Consider the following 10,508-nt stretch of genomic DNA (forward strand, 5'->3'; position numbering starts at 1 on the left):
GAGGAAACCTTGGTTCCTGTCCCAGGGACCAGTGCTGGGAGCATCATGTTGCCGGAAAACCGTTTCAACAGATGCCTCCCTCACTGGTTGGGGCGCGGTCATGGACGGCCGCTTTGCGAGAGGTCTGTGGGAGACCCGGCACTCTTCCTGGCACATCAACTGCCTGGAAATGCTGGCGGTCTACAGAGCTCTGAGGAGCTTTTTCCCAGACCTCCGCGGCCACCATGTCCTGATACGCTCGGACAACACTTCTGTAGTCGCGTATCTGAATCATCAGGGGGGTCTGAGGTCGCGCCCTCTATGCAGACTGGCACACCAGATCCTTCTGTGGTCCCAGGGGAAACTGTCGTCTCTCAGAGCGATGTATGTCCCCGGGGACCAAAATCAGGGAGCAGACGTCCTGTCGAGGCAGGGGCTGAGGCCCGGGGAGTGGCGACTCCACCCAGAGGTGGTGGAAGCCATGTGCGTGAGATTCGGCCCAGTGGAAGTGGATCTTTTCGTGTCTCAAGAGACATCCCACTGTCCACTGTGGTTCTCTCTCAGGCATCCAGCTCCGCTGGGGCTGGACGCCATGATGCAGATGTGGCCGAGGCTACGTCTGTACGCATTTCCCCCGATCGCTCTGCTCCCGGGAGTCTTGGAGCGGGTCCGCCGAGAGGGGATCAGTCTACTTTTAGTAGCACCCCGCTGGCCGACCCGAGTTTGGTTCTCGGACATTATAGCACTGCTAGACGGCCTCCCGTGGCAGGTCCCTCTGAGGAGGGATCTGCTGTCGCAGGCAGGGGGCACAATATTTCACCCCCGGCCAGAGCTGTGGAACCTCTGGGTCTGGCCCCTGAGGGGGCTCGGTACCTAGAGGCTGGCCTGTCAGCAGATGTTGTCGAGACCTTACTCAGCTCCAGGGCTCCTTCTACCAGGAAACTGTACAGCCTGAAGTGGAATGTGTTTTCCACTTGGTGTAGAGAGCGTGAGGTGAACCCAGTTAACTGCCCAGTGGCTTCAGTGCTGGAGTTCCTCCAAGATCGTTTCTCCGCCGGTCTTACCCCGTCCACACTTAAGGTGTATGTGGCTGCCATTGGGGCTTTCCACTCGCCTGTAGGTGATGGGCCTTTGGGGAAGCACCATCTGGTTGTACGTTTCCTCCGTGGGGCACGGAGGATGAGGCCTGCGGCTCGCTCCAGAGTCCCAACCTGGGACCTGGCGGTGGTACTTGAAGGGTTGGCTGAGGCACCCTTCGAGCCACTGGAGTCGGCTGAGGCAAAGAACCTGACCCTTAAGGTGGCCTTTCTCCTTGCTATCACCTCTCTGAGGAGAGTAGGGGATCTCCAGGCCTTGGCTATAATGCCAACTTGTCTGGAGTTTGCCCCCGGCGGAGTTAAGGCCATCTTACATCCTAGACCGGGCTATGTGCCCAAGGTGCCATCTAATGTGGCACGGTCAGTGGTTCTTCAGGCCTTCCATCCCCCACCTCACGTGACGGCGGAAGAGGGGAGACTTCACCTGCTCTGCCCAGTCAGAGCCCTTAGGGTTTATTTGGAGAAGTCTTCTCAGTGGAGGAAGTCAGACCAGTTGTTGGTGTGCTTTGGTTCACCCAAGAAAGGGCTGCCTGCATCTAAACAGACAATCAGCAATTGGATTGTCCAGGCTATAGCCACGGCTTATCAGGTGCGCAATTGCCTTCACCTATGGCCGTGAGGGCACATTCCACCAGGGGCATGGCCTCCTCGGTGGCCCTCCTTTCTGGCGTCTCGCTTCAGGAGATCTGCGAGATGGCCGGGTGGGCCACCCCGCACACCTTCATACGTTTCTACAGTCTGCAACTCCCTGTGACGCCTGGCACGAGAGTGCTCGCGTCCTAAGTGTGCCTGGTCTTCCAGCTTCATACTAGGGCGGGCGTGATTACGGTGTGGCATAGTGGGCATTACGTTCCCCATAGTGTCGTCACGACGACGACGCAGTGCGAGTTCCCTCGAAGGGGAACGTCTCGGGTTACGACTGTAACCCTTGTTCCCCGAGAAGGGAACGAGACACTGCGTCTCGTCGCCACACCTATCACGGGCAGAGCGCTTGCTTCATCGCAAAGGAGCTAACATGTGTTTGTGCCGGCGTCCCTTTGTATCTTCCGGTTATGCCGTCATCTACTACGTCATGACGCAGCACCAATCAGGATTGGACAGATTTCATTCATACTTCAGATGCGCTACGCTGGGGGCGTTCCCCATAGTGTCGTCACGACGACGACGCAGTGTCTCGTTCCCTTCTCGGGGAACAAGGGTTACAGTCGTAACCCGAGACGTTTACCAGGGAAATATTAATATTATGGATCTAAGATGTTACCCAAGACACACAAGAACGTTATTCGTCAAGAAGGGCTAGAGACGTGAATACCAAAAATACAAAAGCTTTATTTAAATACACAATCATTTAAAAGATTTAAGAGCTGGGTCATTCACAATGCAAAAAGAGACCACGAGATAAAAGGAGGCCGAGGCTTAACGGCAGATGCATAAACTCAGTAAGCATAAGGCTTCTATATCACTCTCAGCACCCTGTGTACAAGCATCAGCACACACACTGCAATAAAGTCAAGAAATAGCCCCACAGCACTCTGTGACGAGCCCTCCACCACCGCGTAAGGACCTACTAGTGGCCTGCCCTGAAGCCTCGGCTCCTGTAACGAGAGCAGAAATATTACTACAGGTCTCACTATGCAATAACACTCACTCCAAACATACACAAATACTCAACATTTAAATTGGTCAATCAGAAAAACAATACTACAAACAAACAAAAAGAGAAAAATCAAGGTTTTAGTGCCAACGCTGGGTATTACCCTCACTGACCTTCTACCAGCACATTTGAAGTAAATCACAAATCGAATAGATACAGTACAACACTGCAACACACTCAAAAGTAAACCAATCAGAACAGTCAGTAGCACAAAACAATGATAAATAATATACTGGAAAAATGAGAAACAAATAAATACCAAAAACAAAACATATACAAAACAGTTTGAGAGTATGGGGAAGAGAATTCGCCAATGAACTTGTAGTTGAGGTTCGCGGTGATGATGAAAGTAATGAATAGGGTCCTTTTGTATCACATTATTGCAGTTGTTTTACAGGGTAGCCTTCATTATTTCTTGTTGATGTGTTTCAGGCAACTAGTTCATAGACTCGATGGATATTACCGGTAACTTGTATTGTTCAGCCCATGGCTGTCACATCGTTTAGTTTTTTTTATGCTGCCAATAATCTAAAGTGGTCACACACCGTACGAGAAGCGCAGCGCCGCGTCTATGATAACTCAAGGTATCGCACACCAGACGCACACTTTGTCAGTTTGAGAACGAGCAGGCGTCACACAAGACGCGTCGGCTGCACACACACACGTGTGTTGGAAGAAAGTTTGTTATCGAGATAATCTTGAGATATGAAAGCAGCAGCGTCAAATCAGCGTTGCCCACCAGGCGTCTCAGAACATATATTCTCCTTTAAAATACAAACATAAACATATACTTACAATATATAAAAAAATGAGCGCTATACAAAGTGGACGTTTCATGTACCTTTAATTCATAAACCCATCGCCCATCCACGCATACACAGGAACAGGACACAACATCCCCGAAGCACGGGAATGCAAAGGGAGAGCAGCAGCCACTCAAAACTCAAACCACGGGCCATCCACGCAGCTATGAATCACACAGTCATTACGACAAATCACATACCTGGGTACTAACTAAGCAGCCAACGCACACACATAAGGTTACCTCAAAGCATATGAGACACGGGACTGCAAGAGGCATGTAACGTGAGAGCCGGAGCCGCCAACAGCCGCGGGCCATCCACGCAGCTATAAACAAAACAAGCGTTTACACAAAATCCCACATCTGTTTTTACGACCTAGCTCAAACGCACCTACCTCAAAGCGGAAGCGCTGCAGAAACAAGGGGCGGTCCCACGGGCAATGACGCGACGCTCAAACGCCAAGCACACGCAGGAGGTGACTACATGTTCTTTTATACTGTCCCGCCCTGCTCGTAATTGGACCTGCACTACCCCAAGCACATTAGTCTAATTACAGCGCCACAATACGTCCCACTACATATAGTTTATAAGAATTCCCACAAAATTGTTTTTCACATGCACCTGATATGATTGTCTAAGTGAGTTGAATACGTTTCCCCTTTAATTGATGTGACGTCACCATGAGCCTACATAATTTCCTGTTTTGCCGCCTCCTCTTCCTCTTGGCATTGTTAATGCATTGAAGAGATGAGGTTATTTTGGGCTCCTGTTAATCTGAATTAATCTTTATTTTAATCATTGCTTTTATGTTTATATCTTCACTAGAACTTATGTGTATTATATTATTTCACTTATCTGTGTGGTTATTTTGATCATTTTACTCAATTTAATATATATTTTTGACTTGTCTATATGTTTGGAGATGAAAGCACATGGTGATCTAAATGTACATCACATTTGTTTTATAGACCTTACTAAAGGGTGATTTACTCAGATGGTATATTTTCTGTTTATATATCAGATCAGATTTCAGAGAGTAAAACCCAGTGAGACCGCCGCCTGTTGTCCCGTGTCTGTCTTCACAACGCAGAAAAGTGATTTTATAACTGGTGTCGCGAGCCACCGGTTACATTAGCGGAGGCAGAGTTAGCACAGGCAGAGTTAGCGGAGGTGGAGTTAGCGGAGGCAGAGTTAGCGGAGGCAGAGTTAGCGCAGGCAGAGTTAGCGGAGGCCGGAGAGGGAGAAGTGGAGGAGAGTGACGAGGAGGAGGAATTCGCCAATGAACTTGTAGTTGAGGTTCGCGGTGATGATGAAAGTAATGAATAGGGTCCTTTTGTATCACATTATTGCAGTTGTTTTACAGGGTAGCCTTCATTATTTCTTGTTGATGTGTTTCAGGCAACTAGTTCATAGGCTCGATGGATATTACCGGTAACTTGTATTGTATTGTTCAGCCCATGGCTGTCACATCGTTTAGTTTTTTTATGCTGCCAATAATCTAAAGTGGTCACACACCGTACGAGAAGCGCAGCGCCGCGTCTATGATAACTCAAGGTATCGCACACCAGACGCACACTTTGTCAGTTTATGGCCAGCAACATAGTTATGTTTAAGGATATTATGGAATTAAGATCATGCCTGTACTATGTTATGATTGTACTGTACAATCAGGGCCTGAAATTAACACCCGACCACACGCCAAATGCGGGTGAATTCTGCAATTGGCGGGTAACACTGTCAATCTACCTGCCACATTGGCAGGTAGCCAATGAGAATCGACCCTTCGCGGGGAGTTTGATTGACGGCGATCTGGCCAATCATAATCCGCCTTTTTTTTTTTTTGTCCGACAAAGCAGTCAGGAGAGTTCAACGTTGGATGATTTGAACTTGAAAAAACAGAGTGTACTGAGTAGACCTACTGACATCTTTTTATTTTTACTTTATTTTTATTTTATGCTATAAATTAACTAGAAGGAAGAGATGATCGGTTCACAAGCAGCTTTAACTGAAGCACCACAGCGATCTGTCAAGACACATTACGAGCCACAAAACGGTATTGTCTAGATTTCTTTAAAAATGACCAAATTTTAACGTTGATACTTTGTTTAAAATCAAAAGTAACCAGGACTGTCTTGTCTGTCAGCGTGTTGTCAGTGTATCTGCTGCGCGATGTGTTTTTCATTGCGTGAGATCATGGTTTGGCGTGAGCGCGGTGTAGCTTGTCGGACATAGCAACAGTAACTAAAGCGGCTGGGTCTTTGCGTTTTTTTTTTTTTTTGCAACTGTTGTTATTTGACATTTAAACGAAGTCAGCCATACGCACCAAACGCGAATATGCGTCTAAATTCGCGCCTGACGCGCTATTCGCGTCCGGTGTGAACGCACTATAACGGTTCCTGAACGCTGTAGCCTAACTAACAGCTGCTCAGCGATCAACACAGATTTGTTTACATAGCCTACGAGCTGCACTCGGTCTATATCTGTATTCTAAGAGTTATTATTACTTGTATGGATCTTGTTAATAACTTGACAGCACTTAAATGTGCATTCTTACAAGTTAAAGAACAAATGTTTGTGCAGTTCCTTTTTTTTCACCTTTTATGAGGCAAAAAAAAAAAAAACTGGCTGGTAAAAAGTCACTGTGGCGGGTGGATTTTTAAATCCACCTGCCACAGTGGCTGGTGGTCAAAAAAGTTAACTTCAGGCCCTGTGTACAATTAAATACAATCGTTGCTTAGTCTGCAGTCTGAACACTTTACCTCAAAGGTGTCTGTTAACTGAATGAATTGAGAATATCAACTGAAAATCTGATAACATCAGCCATTTTCATCCACGCAGCTGATTTCTGTAGATGAGTGTAAAACTGAATGTATATCGAAGCACAGGGTGAAGTCAGTATATACATTAACGACGACTTGAGACCAAGTACACTAATAGAGAATAATGTGTTCGAATTTTAAAGACGTGGCGCTGGTGTGCGACCCCCTTTAGACTTACGGAAATAGTAGGCTAATTCTGACATTAACTGATTTGTTAAACACAAACACAGATTTAGTAACCTCCTACCCAGATAGCAATTACGTTTGGGCCACATGTGGGTATCATCTGGCACATATGGCCTAGATGTGGCATGGCTGAACAGATATGGGCCAAATTGTAGCCATATTTGTTTTGCCATAACTTAAAAATCTGCGGGAAATGCTCTCTTGGTTCACAACTGATTTTGAGGTATATGGCACAGATAACAACGAACACATGAGAACCATATGTGGTTGAGCTATGGCACACAGTGAGAAACACCGACTTGTGGTAAACATTTGGCTTATACGTGGAAAAACACAGGAATCCTGAAATCGAGTGCGGCAAACATCCGCCGTTTCACACCTCAGGTTGCTATGCATCTTCCCTCCTATTGGTGGAGTGAGACTACGGCGCGAGTTTGACTGCGACGCTGGCCAGCTGACGCCATTTACTCTGCTTTCCTCACGACTGTGTACATTCAGGTTAGGTAAGTGATGTTTTGGCATTTTAAAGTCATATAAATGAAATATGCAGCATTATGTGTCAATATTGTTATTATGCGTTTAGTTATTCGTTTCATCGAGGAAGGGGTTGAACTAGCTAATATTTTCCTCTGTTTACTGCTATAACTTAAAATAAAGTTTAATGTAACTTAGTAACTGTTAACTATAGCAGTTCGCTGGTTTGCCGTTTTAAATTAAGATGTTTTTGTTTATAAATCAACAGCTCACTGCCGTACAAAATAGTATAGTTTGTCAGTGTAGTAGTATTTGTGAATTAAGGCGACGTGGTCCAATGTCGGTGTTACTACTTGTCAAAAAACCTAAATCCTAATTTGTGTTCACAATCATTCAACTAATCATAATAATATAAAAATGCCAAGAACAACTAATACGTGTGCATTATTGTATGTATCTTTTTATCTTTGTATTTATCTAACTCTGAAATGATATTATTCATCCAAGACTTTTTCTCATGACTTTTCCCTCTTTAAAATTAAAGTTGTAACGTCTTTCGATACAATACCTGATTAAAATAACTTGTTAACATGAACTAATAATGAACTTCACTTCTACAGCATATATTAATATGTGGTAATGTTAATTTCAACATTTACTAACACATTCAAATAAAAAAAAAAAATGTACTTGTTAACTTTAGTAGGCCTATGCACTGTGAACTTACATGAACAAACCATGAATTGCTGTATTTCTGTTAACTATCAATTAATTGAACGGTCATTCACTGTCATTATAAAGCTTGGAAGAGGCAGGAAATTTTTATAATTACTCTGATTTCTAACAATAGAGATTATATATACCATGCTATGGTATACTGTCATACCGCCCAGCCCTAATGTGCGGTATGGGTGGGGCAATGACAATAATTTCCAAATTAAAAACCTAGAAAATATGGTTTCAGATGGAGTAAGTAATAGTTTATAGGGTGGTCTATTTAAATGCATATTTCAACCACTTACCCAATTGTTTTTTTTCCTATCAGATTACCTATCTGGGTCTGGTTGGTGGCTTTGACCTGAATAACACCGTGTGGAGAGTGCTGAAAGGCACTTTTACAACTGCTGCGGCACGTTGATGAATTGGAGAGAAGTCAATGGGAAGATTGGTGTCCAACGCGCCTGGTCATAAAGGAAGTTGTCATTGGTGAGACCTTTTTTAGAAGTCCCTTTTATTTGTATTGCACTTTGCACAATACACAACTTTTCAAAACCGCTTTACAGAACATTGTATTTTTATTTCTGTTATATCAGTAATAGTAATAGTCACAAATTCATGCCGTATGACTTAGTGCAGGCGCTAACTGCTCCTGGTTTATCTCGTAAATTACTCCACTAATAATGCCCAGAATGGTACCAAACTTCTACAGTAGTACAAATAGGTTCTGAACTCAAAAAACGAGGCATTGGAAAGTTTGTAAGTACATCAGGAGTTTATTTAAATAACACTTGCCTGACGGTGAATGCTACTGCTAACTCGGACGTTGGGGTCACTTCAGTGATTTGGGAAAAGCATGTAAAAGTCCTCACAGAAAGCGATGCGTAAGGATGAAGTGTATTATTGTTTATCAGAAGCAATCGAAATATTATTGTAATGTTGTTGTTATTATGAATGCATTATAAATAAATACAAATTATTTACAGTATTTATAATTATTATTTAATATTAATTACAGGGGATGGGGTTAGCTATTCTGGTTTTCCCTCTTTTTTTTGTCATTACCTGATCACATCCGTGGCTCACTTAAGTGACTGTTATTATTATTGAAATTATTATTGAAACTTGCCAGCTCAGAAAGTTAGTAAAGACATTGTTAAAATAGTCCAAGAATACAGTGGCTCAATCTTAAGTTTATCAACTGTTGAGAATACTTTTTGTGCGCAAAACAAGCAAAAATAACGACTTTATTCAACTCTTAATTTTTGCTCTAAGTGAGTTCACGTAGTGTAACGGCAGAGCGCTTCTTTGTTGTACGTCAGAACGTAGGCCAGCATCCCACACATGACCAGCGTCTGTCAATAGTGAGTCTACGCTCTGACGTACAACCCAGAAGTTGGAAAAACTTGAGGGTAATTACAGACAGAATTTTCATTTTTGGGCGAACTAACCCTTTATGTTCCTCCTTGCATTCAGTACTTGGCCCATTATTGTTTGTGTGTTTCTGCTTCCAAATTGTCTCGCATCATTGCGGATTATCTTGAGTTTATTTTGTGTTATTAAAAATACTTATTTTTGTAGACTCTTTGGACTAAAACATGACATTAATGCTATCTGTGTTGGTGTGTTTTTACATTAGAGTGTGCATGTCTTTAAAAAAAAAAAAGCAGAATACATGCAGTGCTGTAAATTTTAACCGGTTGTTGGTGCAAAAGTATTCTAAAAAAAAAAATCTTTCATACAGTGGTAATTCAGAGGTGTTTAATTTGTTAATAATTGCAATTTAAATATTAAAGGATATTTACATTAATGATGTTTTTCATTCTCCTGCAGCTCTAGCTTCCAGGTTGTATTGCTGCTAACATTATTTAAATTCTTCTTTATTGCAGGTGCAGTCAGGCAGAATCCCCTTACTGGAAAAGGTCAACACATTGCCGACCCTCATTGGAGACTTCTCTGCACATCAACACACTTCTCAACTCTTTACCTTTCAAGTTTACTTTAACTTTCTCAATTTCTCTTTAAAGTTCTCTTTACCAAGTTACTGTGATTTATTTGTATTACTCTCATTAGACTAATTGAACATAACATTAATACACGCTTTGATCGAGTGTTTTGAACTTTGGTGTAAAAAATTTGCTTTGAATGCTATTTATATGATTGATTTGTATTCTTCAATGTTTTCAACTGAATTCTACTTAAAATAAGTACAACTGAGTAGCTGTAATTATGTTTTCTTAAATGTTTTCAACTGAATACTACTGTAATTATTAAATTCAACTCTGTTGCTGTAATTATATTTATTTTTATGAAATGTTTTCAACTGAATACTACTGTAATTATTATTCAACTCTTGCTGTAATTATATTTATCTTTATGAAATGTTTTCAACTGAATACTACTGTAATTAAGTACAACACTTTAGCTGTAATTATTTAAATGCTTGTAAAAATAAATAGTTTTGAGTGCATTTGTTGAGTGTTTAATTTACCTGTGAGTTAATAAGACTTTAAATACTGTCAGCTGCATGTGGGCCACATAAGGGCCGTTAGATTTTAACAGAACTCAGCCATACTAAAGTTGCATACCAGGCTCACATATGGGCCACATGAAATTGTAGTATTTGGCTCATGCTTGGTGGAGTTATGGCAGTCCTTTGGTTCAGTTCTGGCAAAGGAGATGTGGGCCATATCTGGGCCGGCAAACACAAGCTAATCTGGGCCACAGCTCAGCTGTTTATCTGGCCCACATCTTTGCCAAAGGTAATTTGCTGACTGGG

At 42.7% G+C, this 10,508-nt stretch overlaps 1 long non-coding RNA gene across 2 annotated transcripts; it reads left to right on the forward strand.

The window, feature by feature from the left end:
• Positions 1–6,763: 6,763 nt before the first annotated feature.
• On the forward strand, positions 6,764–10,490 carry LOC311093684. Of its 2 annotated transcripts, none has more exons than XR_014608467.1 (3): positions 6,764–7,041; positions 8,058–8,218; positions 9,619–10,490. It is a non-coding gene; the product is annotated as an uncharacterized lncRNA (long non-coding RNA). The 2 variants fall into 2 exon arrangements; XR_014608468.1 differs by having other exon boundaries at positions 6,766–7,036.
• Positions 10,491–10,508: the final 18 nt, after the last annotated feature.

This window comes from Abramis brama (genome assembly GCF_963993115.1).
Source record: "Abramis brama genome assembly, chromosome: 12".
NCBI classification, from domain to species: domain Eukaryota; kingdom Metazoa; phylum Chordata; class Actinopteri; order Cypriniformes; family Leuciscidae; genus Abramis; species Abramis brama.